Source organism: Zea mays, chromosome 8, assembly GCF_902167145.1.
Source record: "Zea mays cultivar B73 chromosome 8, Zm-B73-REFERENCE-NAM-5.0, whole genome shotgun sequence".
NCBI classification, from domain to species: domain Eukaryota; kingdom Viridiplantae; phylum Streptophyta; class Magnoliopsida; order Poales; family Poaceae; genus Zea; species Zea mays.
The window spans coordinates 23,021,546-23,042,712 of NC_050103.1; the positions used below are offsets into that span (position 1 = coordinate 23,021,546).

General features: G+C 44.1%; 1 pseudogene; it reads right to left on the bottom strand.

The window, feature by feature from the left end:
- Positions 1–20,931, bottom strand: part of LOC103636827 (coatomer subunit alpha-1-like) — a 40,707-nt pseudogene extending 19,776 nt beyond the window's left edge.
- Between the last annotated feature and the right edge of the window lie 236 nt (positions 20,932–21,167).

Sequence of the window (21,167 nt, forward strand, 5' to 3'; positions counted from 1 at the left end):
AGATCATTCTTCACATAAAACCATTCTGTCATCCAGTCGCCGGGCCATCTCTTCCGAAAGGTTGGCACGGGGCAGCTTGACCCGGACCGGGAAACGAAACTATAGCAACCAAAATTATTGTGATATTGTTCCTTACCCCAAGGTTTTGTTTCATATGATAATTCATGTATATTGCAGAAGCTTTTTGCGTCAGGCTTCAGACCTTGGCTTCTCACGGCCCACACGAAGATATTCAGCCTTATAATTGCCTCGGGGGTAAGTTGATGGAGATAGACTTCGAATATTTTCAGCACCTCTACAACGAAGCTGCTCAAGGGAAATCGCAGTCCAGCTTTCAAAAAGCTTCGGTACACTACGGCCTCATTCTCTTCAGGGTGTGGGCAAGTTTTTTCCCCTTCGTCGGCCCTCACAATGGACAAATCCCAGAAATACCTTCCTCTCATGTTGACAAGATGATTCTCTTTGATAGTTGATTTACCATAAACTGAATGGCTTGGTCGCCAGGGACGATCTTCGGAGTCTTCACCACCACTGTCCACATCATAGCTGTCACTGTCACCAGTATCTTCAGACAAACCTTCCAGAATCTCCTTGGTAATTTTTTCTGTGTTGGTCTTTGACATCGCTATGAGAAACCCCAAGTTTTTCTCTTCGTCGAGGCTCAGCTTCATCTCAGCAGCAGTCTTCTTATCTTCAGACATCTTCGGAGACGCTAAAAAACAATTTTCAAAGCCGAAGCTTCAAAACTAAAAGCCTAGCAAATCGTAGTACACAAGAGCTAAAAATTGAGTAAGCGGGAGCAGTTGACCAGAGAGCGTGTCAAATGCGCTTGCGGTATGGCCGTATTTATACGCCAAGTGCGTTGAAAATTGAAAGACCCCGCTTGTCAGTGAATGTTGCTATTCTAGCAAAGGGAAGGTGTTTTTTCGGACCTTCGGCGTGAAGCCTTCGTCCATGTCGCAATCTAAATTTATTATTTTAAACAAAATAATATTGCGAGGGGCTACTGTTGGGGACCTTCGGCATCCGAAGGTCCTCAAAAACATGATTTAATAGTGTTTCTGGAGTATAATGTGTGAACAGGTATCTTCGGACTCAGGCCAGGCATCACAGTAGACCAGAATAATACGAAGGATGGTGCAGCGCCGAAGGTGTAAGCAGGAAAGCTTCGGTGTGACAGCAAAGAGTGAAACCGACTTAAAGATGAAAAGGCTATTTAGACCTCGACAGATTACTATAGAATTATTATCAAGTGTAAAGGGCATGAATGTAATTTTGCATGGGTTGTGTCCCGTGCCTATAAATAGGTGAACAGTATCCCCGTACTGTTCACGCTGACTTGGCATTCGCTTTTTGCGTCACGCTTGTACTATCATCTCCTTCCAGTTGAAGGTACATTTGTAATTCAACGATGTTTCTGTTTATGTTTAATAATAATACATAATTGTTCATGTTGTCATTTTTATTCCTTACGTTTCATCCTTCGTCATTATATAATGAATTTATGAAGGTATACCCTTCATAACCTTCGTCCGAAGACCATTATACCCTAAGGGAAACGATGTTTCGAAGGACGAAGGGCTTTAACGATTAACGTTTTCTATGTTGCCTTGTTCTTAACTCATAGCATTTGAGAACAAGTCCCCAACATTTACCAAGTGGAATAGAAAGCAAATGAGCATTGGAATTATGCGGAATACGAGAGTAATCAAAAGAAAAGTTCGAGTTAACCGTTTTCTTTTTCTCCTCGTATTCATTGTCCTTTTGAGAAGAGGAAGATTCGTCACTGTCATAGTAGACAACCTTCCTGATGCGCCTCTTCTTCTTTCCGTCTTTCTTCTTTTGACTCGAGCCAGAGTCATTGACTTTGTCATCCCTTGTCTCGTTGAAGATGGACTCCTTCTCATTGTCGTTGACCACCATCCCCTTTCCCTTAGGATCCATCTCTTCGGGCGATTAGTCCCTTTCTTGAAGAGAACGACTCTGATACCAATTGAGAGCACCTAGAGGGGGGGTGAATAGGTGATCCTGTAAAAACTTAAAACTTGATGCCACAAACTTGATTAAGTGTTAGAGCAATAAAGCCAAGTGGCTAGAAAGGAGTTCTTGCAAAACACAATAACCACAAGAATATCAACACAGAGAGACACAGTGGTTTATCCCGTGGTTCGGCCAAGTTCAACACTTGCCTACTCCACGTTGTGGCGTCCCAACGGACGAGGGTTGCAATCAACCCCTCTCAAGTGATCCAAAGATCCACTTGAATACCACGGTATTTCTTTTCCTTTCACTATATCCCGTTTGCGAGGAATCTCCACAACTTGGAGTCTCTCGCCCTTACAAAAGATGATCACAAATGAACACGGAAGTAAGGATGGGATGAGCAACACACACAAGTCCACAGCAATACGCACACACACAACCAAGACTTGAGCTCAAATGAATATCACAAAGTTCTCACAAGAACGGAGCTCAAATCACTAAGAATATCAAACGAGTGAGCAAAGACGAAGTGTGCATGATCAAGAATGCTCAAAGTGTGCTTGGTGTCTTCCTCCATGCGCCTAGGGGTCCCTTTTATAGCCCAAGGCAGCTAGGAGCCGTTAAGAGCATTCCAGGAAGGCAATTCTTGCCTTCTGTCGACTGGCGCACCGGACAGTCTGGTGCACCACCGGACACTGTCCGGTGCGGATTTCTTTCCTGTTCTGGCGCAGCCGACCGTTGAAGGTTTGGAGCCATTGGCGCACCGGACACTGTCCGGTGCACACCGGACAGTCTGGTGCCCCTTCAGACCGTTGGCCTGGCCACGCGTCACGCGCGGATTGAGCGGCCGACCGTTGGCTCACCGGACAGTCCGGTGCACACCATACGGTCCGGTGAATTTTAGCCGTACGCCGCCGACGAATTCCCGAGAGTGGCCTTTTCACCAGAGCCAGCCTGGCGCACCGGACACTGTCCGGTGCACCACCGGACACTGTCCGATGCACCACCGAACAGTCCGGTGCACCCAGACTGAGCAGAGTCTTGGCTGCTTGAGCCAAGTCTTTTCCATTTTTCTTTTCTCTGATTCTAGCACTTAGACGAATATGTTAGTACACAAAAACCAATGTACTAAGTCTAGAATCATACCTTTGTATTGATTTGCACTTTGTCCACCCTTTGGCATATACTCATTCCCTTAATGTGTGTTGGGCACTTAATCACCAAAATCTTATAGAAATGGCCCAACGACACATTTCCCTTTCAACATTAATATCTCTATATCTAGTGCAAATTGAAACATGCTCGACAGTAGATGTAGAGGTTTTGCAAACATTTAATTCTTCTATCTTAGATTTTAACATGGCATTTTCATCTCTAAGACAGGAAATAGAATCATTGCAAATATTCAATTTTTAATCTTAGAAACTAGGCTAGCATTTTCATTATTAAGGCTAGAAATTGTATCATTCAATTCATCAATATTAGCATTTAGACTAGCATTATCATTTCTAAGACAAATAATTGAATCATGACAAATGCTAAGCTCCTTAGTCAAGTTTTCATTTTTTTCTCTACTTCCTGAGCATAGGCATTTTTACTTTAACATGCTTTTTGTTTTCTTTAATAAGGAATTCCTCTTGGTTATTCAAGAGTTCATCCTTCTCATCAATAGCTCCTATTAGTTCATTTAATTCTTCTTTTTGTTACATGTTAAGGATGACAAAAAGAGTAAGTAAATCATCTTCGTCTTGTAACACCATAAAATCCATCAACTAAAAATAATAAATTTGGTTATTATGTTAAATATGGTAATAATTTTTTTAAGTGTTTAATTATTTATTTGCATTTCGAATCATTTTCTTTGTATGCGCATCAGATGTTTTATAGCAATGCTTCTTAAAAGAAATCCTTGTAATTAATATGATAATTAAATAATTATTAGTCTAAAAATAAATATTGTATTTATAAATAATTTTGGTGAATTTCTGAGAATTTTTGAGCTATCTAAAAATGTATTTCGGAATTAGAAAAAAAGGAAAACCCTAATCTAAACTGGCCCACTAGGGGCCCATCTACTAACCTAGCCGCACGCCTGGCTCCCAGCCAGCAGCAGCCACCGCCTGCACTTCTCTTCTCCCTCCCTAACTCTCTCTCTCCTCCATTCTATCTCTCTCCCTTGCTCTCTCTCACTCTCGCGCCCAGCGCCCGACCGCACCGGCCGGCTCCACCGCTGCCGCGTGCGCGCCCCAAGCCGGCCGAGCCGCCCAGGCTGCGCTCGACGCCCACACCGAAGGCCGTGCCGCTAGGAGTCCCTGCCCCGCGACGACCCAACGCGCCCGACGCTAGGACGCGACACCGAAGACACCGGCGCCCTGCACGCCGTGTCCGAGCCAGCCGCTCCGACCCCGCGCGTCCGTTTCTTCTTCACAATTTATTGGAACATCGCTGCATCCGTTTCCCTCCCCTCATTCCTCCTCTCCCCATTATGAGCAGAAAACAGCAGCACCATTGATGGCCATGAAGAACAGCCGACCCTTTCTCTCCCCTCCCTCTCTCTATAAAAGGGCAGCGAGTCTCTCCGTTCTCCCTACCCAAGCTCGCCCCCATCTCTCTCACTCTCCTCGCCGTTAGAGCCACCGCCGCCGTCGCCGGACTTCGTCATCGCCGGAGCTGTGGAGTTCACCGGAGCTACGCCATCCGCCGTCCGAAGTCGAGCCCCTGCTCTTCTCCACCCGGCCGAACCCCCGTCGAACTCTCCCCGTCACACGTGCGAACCCAAGGTTGAAGACTCAAATTAATTTGTGTATTTTCAAAATACTTTTGATTCGATTCATGAATTGTATATTTAGTTTGTTGTAATATGAATACGTGTGATCCGAAATTCATGTGTATGTGCGTTATGGAATTTTGGTAGAGATATGTGATTATTAGTACACCGTGATAATTCATGTTAATCGATGCGTTGATTTTTGGATTAGAGAAATATGATGAGAGTTTAGTAGTCACACGTTGGTGATAAAAAAAACAATAGATAGGAATTGCTGTAGTTAAATTTGGTTACAACGAACTTTAGAAACTATTTGGAGAATTATAGTCATAGGTTCATTTTAATGAATTTAGAAAATGGTATAAGAACTCATGTCATATAAACAATATATGATTTTTAGATGATTTATCACTAGGTTATTTTATTAACATTTTCTTTTTATAAATAAAGGAGAAAATATCACTAGTAGGATGGAAAGTAGATTTTTACTAGCCAAATAAACATGTTCGCAAATATAGCACCTAAATTTTTAGTGTTAGTAAAGTACTAGTTTATGTCAAAATAACCCTGCTTATGTTATAAAAAGTCCAATTAGTAATTTATAGGGATTTTTAGAATATTAAATTCATTTTTGCTATACTCAATAATTCGAGTTAGAAATAAAAAGGATAAAAGCTATTAATTTATTTATTAGTATTAAAGACGATAAATATCATTTAATTTCATTGATGATGTTAAAATATATTAATACTAGTTAAAACTGTATTTATTGCATCCACTCATAAATTCATCATTTAGGACTCACAATAATAGCTATAATTGAATTAATAAGTATTTACGCGTTTAGGACGTATTTAAAGTGTGATAAGTGCGATATATGTTAATGTGTATGTAATGGTGTATGTTTATGTAATGGTGCGTGTTTATTTATTGGTGTATATTTTATTTTTGTATGTGCGATGTGCGACTCTATTAGAAGCCGACTGTGTGGTAGAGGATTCGAATACGTTCGAAGACGAACCATAGGACACGTTTGAGCAAGGCAAGTGGATTCTCCCTCTGCATATTCTTTTTGTACCCAATCATTGCATATAATAATGTTTACTTTTTGATATATTGCATAATTTGATGAGTTTTAACTAATTAAGGATTTCCTAGATTTACCAACTGTATTCCTTGTTTAACCTGGGAAATTATTAAGCTGTGCTAATTTGTGCTACCGCTCAACTTAATGATTTTAACGTCACTCATTAATTGGTATTAATGTTCCAAAAATTAAATTGGCAATTATGACATTAACCCGATGGTTAACGCAACATTATTTGAAATTAATTGAAACATGGAGTGACCACCCAGGATAACATTGCAACCACGAGTGCTATCATGGCTCTGGCTTTGGTAATTAGCTTTATATGCTTAGTGCCTGGCAACTTTACCTGAAATATGGGCAAGAGGGGGAGCGGTGGGTGCTGGCAGCCCACGTTAACATGGGGACGTATTCTTGGCTAAGGTACCTCACCCAGGGGGCCACCACCATCGTCTTTAGAAACCTTAGCGGGTTGCTTCGTATTAAGTGTACTTTGTGAAAGCCTCATAATGGATCCCTAGCCATTCACCTCGGCAGTGTTTAAGGGTCCGATCAACCCGGGCTAGATGGGATACATGGCTTGTGGGTAAAGTTGTACCACCTCTGCAGAGTGTAAAACTGATATATCAGTCGTGCTCCCGGTTATGAGCGACATGGACTCCTCACATGATAATTGAACTTGAAGACGGAATTAAATTGAGATCCGATGATCTGCCAATGGTTTGCTTAAGTGGTTTCACTTAAGTGTTTTTGTTATACTCATATTCATTTGTTTAATTGGGATATTTGGGATTCACACTTATTAGTAAGACAGGTGTTGTTAATAAAATATTGACCAATTAAAATGCTTACTACTCAACCTTAGCCTCACCTTGTTATACCTGCATTAATTTTTTCCCCACTTGCTGAGCCCCGACCATAAGTGAGCTCACCCTTGCTAATATTTTGATCAGAGGGTGATGCTGGAGACTTTGATGGAGATTTTAACGATGGCGAATACTAAGTCTAATGATGCATCGGTCATCTTCCTGTGGGAGATTGCCTCTGTTATTTAAATTCCGCTTTACTTTGATGTGATACTTGTTAAAGATACAATGATTCAGATGATGTAATAAAGTATTCTACTCTCTTTACGCTTTTATTGCATTGTCTTTTGATATATTACACTTGTGACGTCAACATATGTGTGGAAATGGATCCTGGCACACATATGTTATGCGCTCGGTTCTACCCCCTGGAACCGGTTGTGACACATGAAAGTCGCCTAGAGGGGGGGGGTGAATAGGGCGAAACTGAAATTTACAAATATAAACACAACTACAAGCCGGGTTAGCGTTAGAAATGTAATCGAGTCTGCGAGAGAGGGCGTAAAACAAATCGCAAGCAAATGAGGAGTGTGACACACGGATTTGTTTTACCGAGGTTCGGTTCTCGCAAACCTACTCCCCGTTGAGGAGGCCACAAAGGCCGGGTCTCTTTCAACCCTTCCCTCTCCCAAACGGTCCCTCGGACCGAGTGAGCTTCTCTTCTCAAATCACTTGGAACAAAAGTTCCCGCAAGGACCACCACACGATTGGTGTCTCTTGCCTCAATTACAAGTGAGTGTTTGATCACAAGAAAGAATGCGAAAGAAAAGAAGCGATCCAAGCGCAAGAGCTCAAATGAACACTACAAATCACTCTCTCTAGTCACTAGGGCTTTGAATGGGATTGGGAGAGGATTTGATCTCTTGTTGGTGTGCTTTGCAATGAATGCTAGCTCTTGTATAGTGGTTGGAAGCTGGAAAACTTGGATGCAATGAATGGTGGGGTGGTTGGGGTATTTATAGCCCCAACCACCAACTTGACCGTTGGTGGAGGCCGTCTGTTTGATGGCACACCGGACAGTCCGGTGCACACCGGACAGTCCGGTGCCCCAGCCACGTCACCAGTTCCGTTGGATTCCGACCGTTGAAGCTTCTGACTTCTGGGCCCGCCTTGATGTCCGGTGGCGCACCGGACATGCACTGTAGGGTGTCCGGTGCGCCAGCATGGGCGTGTCTGACCTCTACGCGCGCTGGCGCGCAATAAATGCGCTGCAGGTAGCCGTTGGCGCCTGAAGTAGCCGTTGCTCCGCAGATGCACCGGACAGTCCGGTGTACACCGGACAGTCCGGTGAATTATAGCGGAGCGGCTGAAGTGAAAACCCGAGGCTGGCGAGTTCCTGAGGCCGCCCTTCCTTGGAGCACCGGACATGTCCGGTGCACACCGGACAGTCCGGTGAATTATAGCGGAGTGGTCTCTGGAAAATCCCGAAGCCGAGCAGTTCGAAGTTGGAGTCCCCTGGTGCACCGGACATGTCCGGTGGCACACCGGACAGTCCGGTGCGCCAGACCAGAGAAGCCTTCTGTTGCTCCTTTGCTCTTGTGTTGAACCCAACTCTTGGTCTTTTTATTGGCTAAGTGTGAAAATTTTGCACCTGTATACCTTATACACTAGAGCAAACTAGTTAGTCCAAGATTTGTGTTGGGCAATTCAACCACCAAAATTATTTAGGAACTAGGTGAAACCCTAATTCCCTTTCAATCTCCCCCTTTTTGGTGATTGATGCCAACACAAACCAAAGCAAATATCAAAGTGCATAATTGAACTAGTTTGCATAATGTAAGTGCAAGGGTTGCTTGGAATTGAGCCAATATAAATACTTACAAGATATGCATGGATTGTTTCTTTCTTATTTAACATTTTGGACCACGTTTGCACCACATGTTTTGTTTTTGCAAACTCTTTTGTAAATCATTTTCAAAGTTCTTTTGCAAATAGTCAAAGGTAAATGAATAAGATTTTGCAAAGCATTTTCAAGATTTGAAATTTTCTCCCCCTGTTTCAAATGCTTTTCCTTTGACTAAACAAAACACCTCCTCAAATAAATTCTCCTCTTAGTGTTCGAGAGGGTTTTAGGATATTAAGTTTTGAAATACTACTTCCTCCCCCTTTAGAACATAATAAGATACCAATTTGAAATTGACCAATTGAAAATCTCCAATTTTTTAAAAAACTAGGTGGTGGTGCGGTTTTGCTTTGGGCTCATATTTTCTCCCCCTTTGGCATGAATCGCCAAAAACGGAACCATTAGAGCCCTCTAAGTAATTTCTTCCCCTTTGGTCATAAACAAAATGAGTTAAGATTATACCAAAGATGAAGTCCTTCTTGCTTTCTCCCCCAAAGATGGAGAGTGGCTTGGAGCGACGGCGAAGGATGAGTTACGGAGTGGAAGCCTTTGTCTTCGCCGAAGACTCCAATTCCCTTTCAATACACCTACGACTTGGTTTGAAATAGACTTGAAAACACATTAGTCATAGCATATGAAAGAAATATGATCAAAAGTATATAAATGAGCTATGTGTGCAATCTAGCAAAAGAAGTTGCGAGAATCAAGAATATTGAGCTCATGCCTAAGTTTGGTAAAAGTTTGTTCATCAAGAGGCTTGGTAAAGATATCGGCTAATTGATCTTTAGTGTTAATGTAAGAAATCTCGATATCCCCCTTTTGTTGGTGATCCCTAAGAAAATGATACCGGATGGCTATGTGTTTAGTGCGGCTATGCTCGACAGGGTTGTCGGCCATTTTGATTGCACTCTCATTATCACATAACAAAGGGATTTTGGTTAATTTGTAACCGTAGTCCCGCAGGGTTTGCCTCATCCAAAGTAGTTGCGCGCAACAATGACATGCGGCAATGTACTCGGCTTCGGCGGTGGAAAGAGCGACCGAATTTTGCTTCTTTGAAGCCCAAGACACCAAGGATCTCCCAAGAACTGGCAAGTCCCCGATGTGCTCTTCCTATTAATTTTACACCCTGCCCAATCGGCATCCGAATAACCAATCAAATCAAATGTGGATCCCCGAGGGTACCAAAGCCCAAACTTAGGTGTATAAGCCAAATATCTCAAGATTCGTTTTACGGCCGTAAGGTGTGATTCCTTAGGGTCGGCTTGGAATCTTGCACACATGCATACGGAAAGCATAATATCCGGTCGAGATGCACATAAATAGAGTAAAGAACCTATCATCGACCGGTATACCTTTTGATCCACGGACTTACCTCCCGTGTCGAGGTCGAGATGCCCATTGGTTCCCATGGGTGTCTTGATGGGCTTGGCATCCTTCATCCCAAATTTGTTTAGAATGTCTTAAGTGTACTTCGTTTGGCTAATGAAGGTGCCCTCTTGGAGTTGCTTTACTTGGAATCCTAAGAAATACTTCAACTCCCCCATCATAGACATCTCGAATTTCGGTGTCATGATCCTACTAAACTCTTCACATGTAGACTCGTTAGTAGACCCAAATATAATATCATCAACATAAATTTGGCATACAAACAAGTCATTTTCAAGAGTTTTAGTAAAGAGTGTAGGATTGGCTTTTCCGACTTTGAAGCCATTAGCAATAAGAAAATCTCTAAGGCATTCATACCATGCTCTTGGGGCTTGCTTGAGCCCATAAAGCGCCTTAGAGAGCCTATAGACATGGTTAGGATACTCACTGTCTTCAAAGCCGGGAGGTTGCTCAACATAGACCTCTTCCTTGATTGGTCTATTGAGGAAGGCACTTTTCACGTCCATTTGATAAAGCTTAAAGCCATGGTAGGTAGCATAGGCCAATAGTATGCGAATTGACTCAAGCCTAGCTACGGGTGCATAGGTTTCACCGAAATCCAAACCTTCGACTTGTGAATAACCCTTGGCCACAAGTCGAGCTTTGTTCCTTGTCACCACACCATGCTCGTCTTGCTTGTTGCGGAAGACCCACTTGGTTCCTACAACATTTTGGTTTGGATGTGGAACTAAATGCCATACCTCGTTCCTTGTGAAGTTGTTGAGCTCCTCTTGCATCGCCACCACCCAATCCGAATCTTGTAGTGCTTCCTCTACCCTGTGTGGCTCAATAGAGGAAACAAAAGAGTAATGTTCACAAAAATGTGCGACACGAGATCGAGTAGTTACCCCCTTATGAATGTCGCCGAGGATGGTGTCGACGGGGTGATCTCGTTGAATTGCTTGGTGGACTCTTGGGTGTGGCGGCCTTGGCTCTTCATCCTCCTTGTCTTGATCATTTGCATCTCCCCCTTGATCATTGCCGTTATCTTGAAGTGACTCATTTGCTTGATCTTCTATTTTATCAACTTGAGCCTCATCCTCATTTTGAGTTGGTGGAGATGCTTGAGTGGGGGAGGATGGTTGATCTTGTGCATGTGGAGGCTCTTCGGATTCCTTAGGACACACATCCCCAATGGACATGTTCCTTAGCGCTATGCATGGAGCCGGTTCTTCACCTATCTCATCAAGATCAACTTGCTCTACTTGAGAGCCGTTAGTCTCATCAAACACAACGTCACAAGAAACTTCAACAAGTCCTGAGGACTTGTTAAAGACTCTATATGCCCTTGTGTTTGAGTCATATCCTAGTAAAAAGCCTTCTACAGTTTTAGGAGCAAATTTAGATTTTCTACCTCTTTTAACAAGTATAAAACATTTGCTACCAAAAACTCTAAAATATGAAATATTTGGCTTTTTACCGGTTAGGAGTTCATAGGATGTCTTCTTGAGGATTCGGTGTAGATACAACCGGTTGATGGCGTAGCAAGCGGTGTTGACTGCCTCGGCCCAAAACCGATTCGAAGTCTTGTACTCATCAAGCATGGTCCTTGCCATGTCCAATAGAGTTCGATTCTTCCTCTCCACTACACCATTTTGTTGTGGCGTGTAGGGAGAAGAGAACTCATGCTTGATGCCCTCCTCCTCAAGGAAGCCTTCGATTTGAGAGTTCTTGAACTCCGTCCCGTTATCGCTTCTTATTTTCTTGATCCTTAAGCCGAACTCATTTTGAGCTCGTCTCAAGAATCCCTTTAAGGTCTCTTGGGTTTGAGATTTTTCCTGCAAAAAGAACACCCAAGTGAAGCGAGAATAATCATCCACTATTACAAGACAATACTTACTCCCGCCGATGCTTATGTAAGCGATCGGGCCGAATAGATCCATGTGGAGTAGCTCAAGCGGCCTGTCGGTCGTCATGATGTTCTTGTGTGGATGATGGGTTCCAACTTGCTTCCCAGCTTGGCATGCACTACAAATCCTGTCTTTCTCAAAATGAACATTTGTTAATCCTAAAATGTGTTCTCCCTTTAGAAGCTTATGAAGATTCTTCATTCCAACATGGGCTAGTCGGCGGTGCCAGAGCCAACCCAAGTTAGTCTTAGCAACCAAGCAAGTGTCGAGTTCAGCTCTATCAAAATCTACCAAGTATAGCTGACCCTCTAACACTCCCTTAAATGCTATTGAATCATCACTTCTTCTAAAGACAGTAACACCTACATCAGTAAATAGACAGTTGTAGCCCATTTGACATAATTGGGATACGGAAAGCAAATTGTAATCTAATGAATCAACAAGAAAAACATTGGAAATGGAATGGTCAGGTGAAATAGCAATTTTACCCAAACCTTTGACCAAACCTTGATTTCCATCCCCGAATGTGATCGCTCTTTGGGGATCTTGGTTTTTCTCGTAGGAGGAGAACATCCTTTTCTCCCCTGTCATGTGGTTTGTGCACCCGCTGTCGAGTATCCAACTTGAGCCCCCGGATGCATAAACCTACAAAACAAGTTTAGTTCTTGACTTTAGGTACCCAAACGGTTTTGGGTCCTTTGGAATTAGAAACAAGAACTTTGGGCACCCAAACACAAGTCTTGGAGCCCTTGTGTTTGCCCCCAACAAACTTGGCAACTACTTTGCCGGATTTGTTAGTCAAAACATAAGATGCATCAAAAGTTTTAAAAGAAATGTCATGATCATTTGATGCACTAGGAGTATTCTTCTTAGGCAACTTAGCACGGGTTGGTTGCCTAGAGCTAGATGTCTCACCCTTATACATAAAAGCATGATTTGGGCCAGAGTGAGACTTCCTAGAGTGAATTCTCCTAATCTTGCTCTCAGGATAGCCGGTAGGGTACAAAATGTAACCCTCGTTATCCTGAGGCATGGGAGCCTTGCCCTTAACAAAGTTGGATAAGTTCTTTGGAGGGGCATTAAGTTTGACATTGTCTCCCTTTTGGAAGCCAATGCCATCCTTGATGCCAGGGCGTCTCCCATTATAGAGCATACTTCTAGCAAATTTAAACTTTTCATTTTCTAAGTTATGTTCGGCAATTTTTGCATCTAATATTGCTATATGATCATTTTGTTGTTTAATCAAAGTCATGTGATCATGAATAGCATCAATATCAACATCTCTACATCTAGTACAAATGGAAACATGCTCAACACTAGATGTAGAGGGTTTGCACGAATCAAGTTCAACGATCTTAGCACGCAAGATATCATTATTATCTCTAAGATCGGAAATAGTGACATCAAAGTTTTTAGCCTTAGCAATCAAATTTTCATTTTCTACTTTAAGGCTAGCAAGAGAAATGTTTAATTCTTCAATCCTAGCAAGCAAATCATCATTATTATCTCTAGGATTGGGAATTAAAACATCACAAACATGAGAATCAACCTTAGCATTTAATCTAGCATTTTCATTTCTAAGGTTGTCAATGGTCTCATGGCAAGTGCTTAGCTTACTAGACAATTTTTCACATTTTTCTACTTCTAGAGCATAAGCATTCTTAACCTTAACATGCTTCTTGTTTTCTTTAATTAGAAAATCCTCTTGGGAATCCAAAAGGTCATCTTTTTCATGAATAGCACTAATCAATTCATTTAGTTTTTCTTTTTGTTCCATGTTAAGGTTGGCAAAAAGGATACGCAAATTATCTTCCTCACCACTAGCATTATCATCACTAGAAGATTCATATTTAGTGGAGGAGTTAGATTTAACCTTCTTCCTTTTGCCGTCCTTTGCCATGAGGCACTTGTGGCCGACGTTGGGGAAGAGAAGTCCCTTGGTGACGGCGATGTTGGCGGCGTCCTCGTCGTCGGAGGAGTCGCTTGAGCTTTCGTCGGAGTCCCACTCCCGACAAACATGGGCATCGCCGCCCTTCTTCTTGTAGTACCTCTTCTTCTCCTTTCTTCTCCCCTTCTTGTCGTCGCCCCTGTCACTATCACTTGATAATGGACATTTAGCAATAAAGTGATCGTGCTTACCACACTTGTAGCAAACCTTCTTGGAGCGGGACTTGTAGTCTTTCCCTCTCCTTTGCTTGAGGATTTGGTGGAAGCTCTTGATGACGAGCGCCATTTCCTCATTGTCGAGCTTGGAGGCGTCTATAGGTTGTCGACTTGGTGTAGCCTCCTCCTTCTTTTCCTCCGTCGCCTTGAATGCGACGGGTTGAGCTTCGGATGTGGATGGATCATCAAGCTCGTTGATCTTCCTCGAGCCTTCGATCATGCACTCAAAACTTACAAAATTCCCGATAACTTCCTCGGGGGTCATTTTAGTATATCTAGGATTACCACGAATTAATTGAACTTGAGTGGGGTTAAGGAAAATGAGAGATCTTAGAATAACCTTAACCATTTCGTGGTCGTCCCATTTCTTGCTCCCGAGGTTGCGCACTTGGTTCACCAAGGTCTTGAGCCGGTTGTACATGTGTTGTGGCTCTTCCCCTTTGCGAAGCCGGAACCGACCGAGCTCCCCCTCGATCATTTCCCGCTTGGTGATCTTTGTGAGCTCATCTCCCTCATGCGCGGTTTTGAGTACATCCCAAACCTCCTTGGCGCTCTTCAACCCTTGCACTTTGTTATATTCCTCTCTACTTAGAGAGGCGAGGAGTATTGTTGTCGCTTGAGAGTTGAAGTGCTCGATTTGGGCCACCTCGTCCTCATCATAATCCTTATCCCCTACGGACGGTACCTTTGCACCAAACTCAACAACATCCCATATACTTTTGTGGAGTGAGGTTAGATGAAATCTCATTAAATCACTCCACCTAGCATAATCTTCACCATCAAAAGTTGGTGGTTTGCCTAATGGGACGGAAAGTAAAGGTGCATGTTTAGAAATGCGAGGGTAGTGTAGGGGGATCTTACTAAACTTCTTACGCCCTTGGCGTTTAGAAGTTACGGAGGGCGCATCGGAGCCGGAGGTCGATGTTGATGAAGTGTCGGTCTCGTAGTAGACCACTTTCCTCATCCTCTTTTGCTTGTCCCCACTCCGATGCGGTTTGTGGGAAGAAGATTTTTCCTTCTTCTCTTTGTGGTGAGAAGAAGATTTCTTCTCCTTCCCTTTGTTGGAGGAGCTCTTCTTCTTCTCCCTTCTCTTGGTACGGGACTCTTCCGATGAAGTGCTCCCGTGGCTTGTAGTGGGCTTTTCGCCGGTCTCCATCTCCTTCTTGGCGTGATCTCCCGACATCACTTCGAGCGGTTAGGCTCTAATGAAGAACCGGGCTTTGATACCAATTGAAAGTCGCCTAGAGGGGGGGTGAATAGGGCAAAACTGAAATTTACAAATATAAACACAACTACAAGCCGGGTTAGCGTTAGAAATGTAATCGAGTCCGCGAGAGAGGGCGTAAAACAAATCGCAAGCAAATGAGGAGTGTGACACACGAATTTGTTTTACCGAGGTTCGGTTCTCGCAAACCTACTCCCCGTTGAGGAGGCCACAAAGGCCGGGTCTCTTTCAACCCTTCCCTCTCCCAAACGGTCCCTCGGACCGAGTGAGCTTCTCTTCTCAAATCACTTGGAACAAAAGTTCCCGCAAGGACCACCACACGATTGGTGTCTCTTGCCTCAATTACAAGTGAGTGTTTGATCACAAGAAAGAATGCGAAAGAAAAGAAGCGATCCAAGCGCAAGAGCTCAAATGAACACTACAAATCACTCTCTCTAGTCACTAGGGCTTTGAATGGGATTGGGAGAGGATTTGATCTCTTGTTGGTGTGCTTTGCAATGAATGCTAGCTCTTGTATAGTGGTTGGAAGCTGGAAAACTTGGATGTAATGAATGGTGGGGTGGTTGGGGTATTTATAGCCCCAACCACCAACTTGACCGTTGGTGGAGGCCGTCTGTTTGATGGCACACCGGACAGTCCGGTGCCCCAGCCACGTCACCAGTTCCGTTGGATTCCGACCGTTGAAGCTTCTGACTTCTGGGCCCGCCTTGATGTCCGGTGGCGCACCGGACATGCACTGTAGGGTGTCCGGTGCGCCAGCATGGGCGTGTCTGACCTCTGCGCGCGCTGGCGCGCAATAAATGCGCTGCAGGTAGCCGTTGGCGCCTGAAGTAGCCGTTGCTCCGCAGATGCACCGGACAGTCCAGTGTACACCGGACAGTCCAGTGAATTATAGCGGAGCGGCTGAAGTGAAAACCCGAGGCTGGCGAGTTCCTGAGGCCGCCCTTCCTTGGAGCACCGGACATGTCCGGTGCACACCGGACAGTCCGGTGAATTATAGCGGAGTGGTCTCTGGAAAATCCCGAAGCCGAGCAGTTCGAAGTTGGAGTCCCCTGGTGCACCGGACATGTCCGGTGGCACACCGGACAGTCCGGTGCGCCAGACCAGAGAAGCCTTCTGTTGCTCCTTTGCTCTTGTGTTGAACCCAACTCTTGGTCTTTTTATTGGCTAAGTGTGAACATTTTGCACCTGTATACCTTATACACTAGAGCAAACTAGTTAGTCCAAGATTTGTGTTGGGCAATTCAACCACCAAAATTATTTAGGAACTAGGTGAAACCCTAATTCCCTTTCAACACATCTTCATTAGAACTACCCTCATCACTAGATGTTGTATACTTGGGGTGGTTCTAGATTGTACCTTCTTCTTTTTGTCGTCCTTGGCCATGAAACATTTGTGGCCGGCGTTGGGGAAGAGGGGCCCTTGTTGATGGCAATGTTAGTGGCGTCCTCGTCGGAGGAGGAGTCGGTGGAGCTCTCGTCGGAGTCCCATTCCCGACACACGTGGGCATCGCCGCCCTTCTTCTTGTAGTACCTTTTCTTTTCCTTCTTCTTCCTTTTCTTGTCGTCGCCGGTATCACTATCACTTGAAATTGGACATTTAGCAATAAAATGATCGGGCTTACCACATTTGTAGCACATCCTTTTGGAGCGGGGTTTGTAGTCCTTCCCCCTCCTATGCTTGAGGATTTGGCGAAATCTCTTGATGATGAGCGACATTTCCTCGTTGTCGAGCTTGGAGGCATCGATAGAAAGCCTACTTGGTGTAGACTTCTCTTTCTCCCCTTCCGTCGCTTTGAATGCGACGGGTTGCACCTCAGGTGTAGAGGTGGCACCTTGCTCCAAGTTGACAATATGTCTGGAGTCTTTGATCATAAGTTTAAAGCTCACAAACTTGCCAATTACCATCTCGGGAGACATCTGTTTATATCTAGGGTCTCCACGGATTAGTTGCACTTGAGTGGCATTACGAAAAACAAGTGATCTAAGAATAACCTTGACCATTTCATGGTCATCCCACTTGATGCTCCCGAGGTTGCGCACTTGATTGACCAAGGTATTGAGCCGGTTGTACATTGCTTGTGGCTCCTCTCCCTTGTTGAGGACGAATCGACCGAGTTCTCCCTCGATCGTTTCGCGCTTGGTGATCTTGGTCACCTCATCCCCTTCGTGCGCTGTCTTAAGCACGTCCCAAATTTCTTTGGCGTTCTTTAACCCTTGCACCTTATTATACTCCTCTTGACACAAGGAGGCGAGGAGTATAGTTGTGGCTTGGGAGTTAAAGTGCCTAATTTGGGCGACCTCGTTCGAGTCATAGCCTTCGTCCCCCACATTAGGTATATGTGCTCCGAACTCAACAATGTCCCAAATACTTGCGTGGAGTGAGGTTAGGTGATGCCTCATTTTATCACTCCACATACAATAATCCTCACCATCAAAATATGGTGGTTTGCCTAAGGGAACGGAAAGTAAAGGAGCGCGCTATGAAATACGGGGATAGCGAAGGGGCATCTTACTATACTTCTTGCACTCATGGCGCTTAGAAGCGACGGACGAGTCGGAGCTTGAAGACGTGGATGGCAACAAAGAGTCGGTCTCGTAGTAGACCACCTTCTCCATCTTCTTCTTCTTCTCGCCTTTCCGATGCGTCTTGTTGGAGGAAGAGGATTCCTCCTAATGCTTGAGGCCGGACTCCCTTGAGAGGGTTCTCCCCGAGCTTGCGGGCTTGTCGCCGGTCATGATCTCCCTCTTAGCGTGTTCTCCCGACATCACTTCGAGTTGTTAGACTCTAATGAAGCACCGGGCTCTGATACCAATTGAAAGTCGCCTAGAGGGGGCTAAATAGGCGTAATCTAAAATTTACAACTTTAAACACACACTACAAGCTGGGGTTAGCGTTAGAACAAATATCAAGTCTGGGAGAGAGGGGGAAAACAAATCAACCAAGAAATAAAGCAGATGAACACGGTGATTTGTTTTACCGAGGTTCAGTTCTAAAGAACCTAGTCCCCGTTGAGGTGGTCACAAAGACCGAGTCTCTTTCAACCCTTTCCCTCTCTCAAACGGTCACTTAGACCGAGTGAGTTTTCTTCCTAAATCTCACGGGTCACTTAGACCCGCAAGGACCACCACACAATTGGTGTCTCTTGCCTTGCTTACAAAGCACTTGAGAGTAAGAATTGAAAAGAAAAAGAAGGCCAAGCCAAGCAAACTATAGCAACAAAGAAACACAAGAGATCCTCTCACAAGTCCTAATGCACTAGAGTTGATTTGGGGACTTTGAGTGGATCGATTGCTTTGATTGTGTCTTGGAGTGAAGTCTATTGCTCTTGTATTGAATGCAATGTTTAGAATGCTTGGGTGCTTGGAGTTGTGGTAGTTGGGGTATTTATAGCCCTCAACCACCAACAAGTCGTTGGGGATGGCTGCTGTCGATGGGTGCACCGGACAGTCCGGTGCGCCGCCATGTCACCCAACCGTTAGGGTATTGGAGCAGTTGACCGTTGGAGGCTTTGTCCTCTTGTGGCCCCGGACAGGTACTATTCACTGTCCGGTGCGCCTCTGACTTCTGCGTTCTGACTCTGTGCGCACTGTTCTTCACTGTTCACACGTCAGAGCGTCGTTGCAGTCGACCGTTGCGCTGGGTAGCCGTTGCTCCACTGGTGCACCAGACAGTCCGGTGAATTATAGCGGAGCGCGCTGGCGGAAACCCGAGAGTGGTTGTTTGGACTCTGTACGGTCCTGGTGCACCGGACACTATCCGATGGCACACCGGACAGTCTAGTGCGCCAGACCACAACACACTTGGTTTCTTTGCTCCTTTGAATTTGATCCCTAACTTGAATATTTATTGGTTTGTGTTGAACCTTTTTGCACCTGTAGAACATGTATTCTAGAGAAACTAGTTAGTCCATTTGTTTGTGTTGGGCATTCAACCACCAAAATTGTGGGAAAAGGTTAACCCTATTTCCCTTTCACATAGTTTTTCTGCTTGGAGCAAAGAGCCATGGTGCTTGCAAGCACAAGCCTCATGTGAATTTTCTAAAGCCTGAAACTTGTGAAGTAAGCATTCGACTCCTATTGGCAGGTCACATCATCCCTCAATTCCTTTCCCTTGAGTTCCATCTTCAGACCAAGAATGTACTCCCTCACTATCTCAATTAATTCATTCACTTCATCAACTTCTCTCCATGAGTCTACAACAATAATAGGAATGGTATGTGAGATGCTAAAGAACAACCTTAGTGCTTCTAGGAACCTGCCCTTAGTTGTGGCTTTATAGGTAGCCTTGAGTATGTATTCTATCTGCGAGAAGCTGAAAATAAGTGTAGGAGGGCCTCTTACATTAGGACTTGCAGACTCATTTCAACCTTTCTCGACAACAACTGATATGACCGGAGCAGTAGCAAGTGCACTCAGAAATGAATGAATGTCCATATACAGACCAACAAATAAGGGCTTCAGCGGAACAAAGTTCTTGATGCCCAACTGCCGGATAAGCAACCTCACTGTTGTGTCAAAGTTCCCTATGGTCGCATGCTCCCTAGCCAGAGAAGATTTTTGAGTCCAGGTTTGGCTGACAGGGATGTCTGTTGTTGGAGTGACAGATACAATAGAGCGAGCATTGCCGACAAATTCTAGAGTCTCTGTATCAGGTGGAAGTTCAGATCTTCTAGGTCCCAACCACCTTCCTCACCCTCGTCTTCATTTGGTTCACCTTCCTCCACATCAAAATAATTGCCACCACCTCACTTGCATCAACAATGTCCAAGTCTTCATCACCCCAGTCACCACGAGAAGCTTCATCTTCCTTAAGCTCTGCCCTTGCAATAGCATCCAATCCACCTTCAAAAATACCACACATAACCATTAGTAATGGCCAATCACCACATGTTGTGAGAGGTGCAGGGGGAATCAGTAATGAGTTGATTTTTCTTCAGGCAGCAAAGGAACATGCTCGCCTAATTCAGCAGCAATCCTCTCAGCAATTTCAGTGAGCCCATAGGTGACAACAAGAACATAAGCAAGAGGTAGTTGCCCAACATTTTCCAAGATCTCAACTCTCTTCTAAGCGTTCCCAAGATACAATAAATTGTGGAATTGTCCCATCAAATTATTATTCTGTCCAACAATTTTGCACATGAAGGCCACCTTGTCCAAGTAACTAGTAATGCGATACATAAAAACAAGCCTCTCAAAAAAATTTGTTTGTTGGTATGCATATTCCACAATACCAACATTTCCTTGCCTCGAGGCCTCAATTCCCAACCTGTACCAGTGATCCTTGTCGTTAATCTCCTTTGCAGAAGTTAAAGCAACTACAATTTGAATGTTACCACTCTCTAAGGGCTAAGTTAAAGATGGTCTTCTCATCCTTCACAAAGTGAAGAGCAACTTCTAGGAAACCTTTCTATTGTAAATAAGAAATCACAACCTGCCCACACAACTAGGAGTTCTTGATCATACTCATAACATGATCATAGCGTTTTATGAGAAGAGAGACCTTGAAAATGTACTCTGATGCATCAATTGTAATCAGCTTGTTCTTTCCATCATGGTATAGGTAGAAAATGTTGTTCCCAATAAACCTTGTTATGTAAATAGGAACATCAAGGGTTTTTATGATCCCATTGTCTCCATTGGGAAGGCAACACTTCATATGGTTCATTATAGTGTAGATGAACATACCATTCTCATCCCAGGCACCACTTTTTCCCATGGGTGGTTTCATGCAATGTGCTATCACACTCGGATTTAAGGACAAATCTAGGTGCGTCTCAAATGTGTGCTAGGATCAAGTCTCACACATATGATGACTCATGATACAGAAATCAATGCTCCATATGGATGTCGATATTGGAGAGGATGGAATCAATGAACAATTATTGTGTCGCAGTCAGGAAGGTTGAGGACAAATTTAAAGGGCTACAATTCCATCGTATAGAGAGAGAACAC